This window comes from Lactuca virosa, chromosome 1 (assembly GCF_052849685.1).
Source record: "Lactuca virosa cultivar CGN04683 chromosome 1, Lactuca_virosa_CGN04683_v6, whole genome shotgun sequence".
Classification (NCBI taxonomy): Eukaryota; Viridiplantae; Streptophyta; class Magnoliopsida; order Asterales; family Asteraceae; genus Lactuca; species Lactuca virosa.
In genome coordinates, this window is record NC_136426.1 from 274,484,435 (window position 1) to 274,492,289 (window position 7,855).

Below are 7,855 nucleotides of genomic sequence, written 5' to 3' on the forward strand. Positions count from 1 at the left end.
TGCTTAGGAGTTAAGATAGATTGCTTAGAAATATGTAGTAACATAGTTTTCATTTGTAATTGCATTGTAAGGGAAAAGTTTTTCAGCACCTTTTATAAATAAATAAAATTTTGATTTTTTATCTTATTTATATTTCCTTGCAAATGGCATATGTGAAAATTGATGTTTGTAATATGGATTTGATTCTTTCGTTTGTGGTAGTGTCTAAATTTACCAAATAAGGAAATATTCTCATCACCCAAGTTTCAATTGGACAGAAACTTGGAATCATGCAACTTGTTTTGTATGATGAATGAGAATTTTCACCTTTGGGAAATTAAGACTAATTCCTTGATCACATGTATATGTGAGTCAAGTGAAGGACTAAGGGATCGGGTACACTTGGTTGTGTGCTGGTCAGGTCCAGCACAAAGAACGATAAGACAGTTCTTCATGATTTCCTAAAGTTTAGTAAATATGGTTATAATTACAAGACTAAGTGTAATTCTGAGTCATTGAAAAAGTCTCAATGTATAGCTGAACGAATAAGAAAAATATAGTAAACTTTTCTTACAAACATGCTTATGAACTCACCAACATTATATATGTTGACCGCTTTGAAAATAACTTGTATTCTCAGGGACTCGTTAAGCATGTCGGTCGTCAAGGACATGTGGACTTATGTTGTAATTTCCATCTAACATTTAATATTTTGGCATGTAACTTTTGTGAAACAAATACAATGATGTAAAACCCTAGATGTTGTATTATTGAATGTGTGGTGATGATGTTGTCTTTGATTCAATTATATACACTGTGATGATATTACAAGATGAAGTCACCCAACCCCCGGACGTTTCCGTCGTCTGGTTCGGGGGTGTGACAGATTGGTATCAGAGCAATGTTTATAGTGAAATGGCATATCTAATCAAACAAGATATGCAACTATAAATACATTGGGACTAAAATGCTCTGAACAAAATAAAATACATAGCTATGTGTGCATTATTACAATAAGATGAAGTAAAAGTTTTTGGAAGAATTGAACATCACGGTTAAACTCGCACAGTTATGTAGTCGTATTGGGGATAAATATAGCCTGATCAACTATATTTATTCAATATACAACAAACATGTGCTTGGGAGTGATCATGGTGGGCAATGAATCTAGAAACTTACCAACCTCGTATCCAAAAACTTTTAAGGAACTCAAACGTAAACAATTAAAATACTATAGGAGCATTTTGGGATATCGTATAACCGTTGCACATACACTTTCTACACACTTCTCACGCCTCCATGTTCGTAAAGGCAACATGGATGAATCTCACCACGAAAACCCATATTACCTTGTCGTAGTGACCAACAAACGGATCGAGGAAGAACCAGGAGAGGCTCATGAAGAAAACCTAGAAGTGGGTCCTGAGGAGTACCTGGAGATGGACTATAAGGGAGACGATTCCGATGAGGAGTCAGACGAGGATGAAGGCGCCAGAGGAATCCTTAGCGAGCCTTACCCACCGGGAGCAATACCAATCCAGCCCGTAGAGCAGGAGGACCCCACCGACGGTCTACACTCCTTAGAGGAGGAAGTGATCACCCTAAGGAAACAACTCATTAAGGCTAAGGCTGGGACAGCCTTAGCAGAACAGAGAGCGGAAGAGGCCACTCGTGAAATGAGCGAAATGATTGGGCGCCTGGTGCGCCACTTCGGCATATGAGATTCACTACACTACATGCACTATGTCTTAGGTTTATTACTTAGGTTTATTATGTCTTCGTTACAACTAGTAGTTGTAAATCAAGAGAGGTGCGCCCTCCAAGAATCCATGTAATCCGGATTCACTAATTGTATTGATAGCCATATTCTATTATGATAAACTTAGCGTTCGTACAATGTCCATTTCTACTCTTACCACAAATACATCATCAGGATGTAGGTCGAAGCATTTAGAATCATACAACCACACGTGAAATTTATATGTGAATATAAATAGATGAATACAACTAGAACTGACCTTGGTTACTCACGATCTCGTTTCTCCTCATAAAACAGAATTATGTCCTCCCATGGAAACAACCAGCCAACCGGTGAAACATCGATCCTACGAACAGACTCCGCTACCTTCCAAGCCGCAGTGACAACTGTTGTGACAACTGTCATGGCACAACTCAACAACACAAAGGGACATGAACACAAAAAAGGTGTCAATAACTCCAAGCGTAGTAATATCCAAGGGAACCAACGAGGGGTTGCCGACAGGAACACCCCCAACCTCAAACCTAAGAGAAAGAAAAGAAAGTCTCGAAAAGAGAGGAAGGATAAAACAGCACAAGAGCCCTCGAAGAGACAACAGACAGTTGTGGTTCATGCTGCCATAACACCTGCCACACCGGCACCGGTCCATCGATACGTCGGAACCCTCCCAAAGTGTAACAAGTGTAATTTTCATCACTATGGAGCCTGTCGAAAGTTACAATGTAAGAATTGCAATAGGAAGGGGCACCCTACCCATTCCTGCAGGGCATCAGCACGACCAATCCCCCAGACCCCAACATCAGAAGGAGCCCGACCTGTTACGAGTGTGTTGAATCTGGACACTTCAAGAGGGACTGTCCAATAACAAGAAACTCTAGTAGGGAAGGTAGAGTGCTGACAATCACTATAGGAGAGACCCTCCCGAAATCACCTGTGAGCAGCGATACATTTTCCCAATAAAGATATTCAAAGGCTTTAGTCAACAATTACAGATTACTCTATCGTCCGAACGAGACATATCATTCGTATAAAAACCAAGGGTCTTTGCAGGTGAGCTACGATGGCTTAGTGTATATATTAGGGTCATATATAATTGAGGTTCTAAAGGTTTAGAGTGCGTGATTCCGTTCTATTTTCTATTCCTTGTGTGGTTGCGGATTTAGGACAGAGCCCCTCAGTCGACAGTCTTCCATTCTTAACTATACATGATTCATACCCGCCCAGCAATTATAGAGAGGCCTGGTGAGGACCATGTTATCAAATTTCATCGGTAATAATTGGAACACTCATACTACTAATACTCACTAAACATGGTACAAAAACGTTCACAGTAGTGATAACAAGGACGAAAACAGGAACATTACAAATGTGTACATGGAACACACTCTCATTCCGAACAACCATTCCTTCCAAATCAATCCAACATCTATTACAAGAAACTCTAAGGAGTACAACAGGGGCCGGCTTGATCCTCACCATAAAAATTTCATGTAGAGACCCTACGCCTTAACCAATCAACTAACGAAATCCTTACAACTTATAAGGACAGATCCCCGAATCCTCCCTGGCATCTAGACTCCTAAGTACCTATGTAAGAAATACCACGCTCGTTCCTAGCCCACAATAGAGGTAAGAAACGAGAAGCAATGGACATCGAGAGTAACCTAGAGATTTATAATCTTTCCGAAGTGGATTCCAGAAGTCCTTTCGGAAATGTTACCTATATGTGGCAAGTCGAGTTCGGAAATTGACTCAACTCATGAAGCCATTTCCATAGCCAGACCACCAAGGACACTTAGTGCCAGCAAAAACACCGAAGGCATCTGGTCATTTGAATGACCCAGTAAGTACGAGAGTTATCAAACCAATACTTGAACCTCATAGAACGCCTATCTAACTTATAAAGAGGAAAGGCTAAGTGTCCATAGGACCACTGACTGCTAAGAATCAAACGAACCCATCCTCAAGGTAAGATATCCCCTATCCCGAATCGAAGACTTACTCGACCCACCCTCGGAAACATGCAAAGATCAACGTCTCACTAGTTCAGAATCCCGCGGTAAGAAACTCCCATGGCAACCTAAAAAGTATGAGGCCAACTACATCACGCGACATTAACCCTAGCGATAATAGTGTTCGCCTTAGGGTTTAGAGGCACTAATTTTAGGGCGTCAAGTACACGATCCTCATTAACCGTGACCATCCATTCACCTCACCATATAGGACACGAAGGCAGAATACCTCTGTGTTGGGCTGAGATGACCAACACCCAACTACCAAGAGGGCAAACACCGAACAACACTCTTACAGGCCCCGAGATCATTTGAGAAACGACGGAGAAAATAGTTCAAATCAAGGCACGACCCCAAGCATCGCGAGACCGACAAAAGAGATGTGTTGATAAACGGCGAAAGCCTATGGAGTTTCAAGTCGGAGATCGGGTGCTATTGAAGGTCTCTCCCTAGAAAGGGATGATCTGATTTGGAAAGCGGGGCAAGCTAAACCCACGATACATCGGGTCGTTCGAGATTCTTGCCCGGATTGGTCCGGTGGCCTACAGACTACAACTACCCTCATAACTTAACAACGTACACCTAATATTCCACGTGTCAAAACTGAAAAAGTGCTTATCAGATGAAACCCTCGTTGTTCCTCCGGATGAGATCGAGGTGAACGAGAATCTCATGTTCATCGAAGAGTCTGTTGAAATAATGGACAGAGAGGTAAAGCATACGAAACAAAGCCGCGTTCCTATTGTGAAGGTTCGATGGAATGCTAAACGCGAACCGGAATTCACGTAGGGAACGCGAAGATCACACGATGTAAAAGTATCCTCACCTTTTCTCTAGCTCTTAAAATCAGCTTTCAAAAGAATTTCGGGACGAAATTCCCTCTAACGGGGCGATGATGTCACAACTGGCATTTTGGGCTAGGAAATTATGTCCATGTGTAATTAACTTTGGATGTATCTTGTAACCTTAAGTATGATGTTATACATGTTATTCATTCAACTATAACAATTCGAATCAAAATTCACAGGTGAAGCCCTATACCTAATTCAATGCACTACACTCACTCAACTTTGCGTATGAAACCCTAACTCCCCGGTTCAAACTTTTATTGGACCAGGATCCTCTTATTGGGCCTAATGGACCAATAAACCCTTAACTTGGTTCTTTTGGGCCAAGAATCCATATTTGGGCCCTAGTTGGACCCACATTCATTAAACTATAGTATTTTAGACCATAAGACTCATCATGGGCCTTATTGGGCCGAAAACCATCTTTTCTAAATTATATGGGCCGAAAACCCATTCTTTTTATCATTTTGGGCCGTAAACACATACATGAGCGCAATGGGCCGAAAAAAACCTCTATTGGGCCAATGTGTTTTCGGTTGCATCTTAAGCCCAAGCCCAATACTCTTTTCTTTCATCCCCTCTCCATCATCGGTTTAAAATAATAATAATAATAAAAGCGAATTTGATTGGATTTAAACTTGATGACACCTAAGTTTTACATGGTGGTAATCTATGCATTTTGCCCAACAAAAATCTAGACAATTAGAAGATTAACCATCATGCAAATACCAAACTAATCTCTCTCTTCTCTCTTCCTTCTTATTCTCGGCCAAGGATCAACATCACCACCTCCATCACTTTGCAATTTCAAAACATATCTACATTCCTCACTCCTTTCAACCCTCCAAAAACTCTCTCATTCTTCCTTCAAGAAATCGTGTGTGCTTGTGTGTGAGTTCAAGAATACTTCATCAAAGTTCATCTATTCTTGGTAAGTTACTTCATATTCAAGATGTTAAACTTCATCTTTATGCTAAGATTTCCACTCATAAAGACTCCATTTTGTGTTCAAGCTTCCTAGAAATCCATAGATCAAAAAACTCACTTCAAGAAGCAAACTAGGACCGAAAACACCTTCAATCCCTCTCATATCTTCATCAAAACCGAATCCAACACTCAAGGTGAGTTCATACCCCCTTTTTTGTTTTAATATGTTTTTGGGGGAGAATACAAGTTGCTTTTGCGTTAGATCTAACTATTTATGCATGTATTTGTGTGTTTTCATGTTATATATTGTGATCATGCTATGAAGATATGTTAAATCTTCATAAATCTCGAAAGATCTACCAAAACTTGGTGATGTTTGTAAACTAAAACACATTATGTAACTTACTATGAAATTGAAAGGGTATGAGGGGCCATATTTGACAAATAAACAAAAAGTGAAGCTTTTATGTTAACTCACGGTTTTAAGAGGACCAAATGAGTCATTTTTAGATAAAAATGGATCTTAATGATATTCATGGTTTTAAAGGGGCCTAAAGTGTTAATTTTCACAAAATGGGCTTCTATTTGGGCCTTCACGGTTTTAACGGGCTAAAAGGTCAATTTTCATAAAATGGGCCCTAATTAGAAAATCACGGTTTTATTGGGCCTAAAATGTAAATTTTGGCCTTTTATGGACTTCAAATACAATTTCTATTAAATTGGGCCAAAATTGTTATTTCCAATATATTTGGGCCGAAAATGTCATTTTCAGTAAATTTGGGCCGAAAATGTTATTTCTATCAAAAATGGGCTGAAAATGTTATTTTTACCAAACATGGGCCTTAATTGTAAACTTCCGGTCGTAATGGGGCCTAAAGTGACATTTTTATCAAAAATGGACCTCTAATGTAAATTTTCGGCTTAATGGGCCAAGAATGTCATTTTGACTAAAACTGGGTCTTTTATGTCATTTTGGTAAATAATGGAACTAAAACAAGTATTATAATAACAATCGGGTTAATTACGACATTTCCACTTTAATTGGGCCTTGTATACACATTTCATGTTTATTGGGCCTTAAATACCTATTTACATGCTTATTAGGCCTTGTGTTCTTATTACATATTATTTAGCCCTTATAGGCCCATTAATTATATTATTGGGCCTTATGACACATTTTATGATAATCGGGTCAATAAGCAACAATACTTAACACTTGGATAAGAACAAATGGTATTTTCATCACCAATGTTTTGTAATCAAATGCTTACTCGAAACATTATGTTAAAACGGTAAACAATGTGATACACTGCTCGCGTAAATTTAGTTAAGGTTCTTGTGAGACGTTCTTTCATTCGTACCTACCTAGTGTACAACCTTAATTCCTGCAGTTATAACCAGAGTCTCCTGGAGGGAGAGCGAGAGTTTGTATATAGATCTATACGGGGTTGACAGCCCCGCACCTGAGCAGTTCGCTACAACTAGACTAGGCTAGTCTAGGGTGACAAATGTCTTCCCTTAAACAAGTCGACGCCTGAAAAACGTCATGGTAGGCAGATGAGTCGTATCAAGCATGGTTATAACGACTCACATAGATTTTAACAAAACGATAAATTTACGGAATACATATAGTATACTTTTGATACACGTACAAGCTATTCATTTCTATAACACTCGGGTCTTATGGTTTAAAGACTACAACTCTTTTACAGACAGAAAATATCGGATTTTCTGGGAAACAAACACGATACCTTACATTTTACTTACAACAGAAAATACAGAAATTTCTGGAGCCCTCTCTTTATACATTTTCAAAATATGAACAAACATGCTATAACACATGATTTGAAACAAAACGCTCAAACAATTTTTGCGGAAAATATCGGATTTTCTGGAGTTTACAAATGATGCAAAACTTTTCTTACGAACATGCTTATGAACTCACCAACATTATATATGTTGACCACTTTCAAAATAACTTGTATTCTCAGGGACTCGTTAAGCAGGTCGGTCATCAAGTACATGGGGACTTTTGTTATAATTTCCATTAAACATTTAATATTTTGGCATGTAACTTTTGTGAAACAAATACAATGATGTAAAACCCTGGATATTGTATTATTGAATGTGCGATGATGATGTTGTCTTTGATTCAGTTATATACACTATGACATATTACAAGATGAGGTCACCCAACCCCCGGACGTTTCTGCCGTCTGGTTTGGGGGTGTGACAGTTACTTATATTATTTTCATTATACTTATAACGAGAATTAATGTCCTATCCTACCCGTTCGGCTAACGACCCTCCATCAGTCAAGGAAGCGGTGG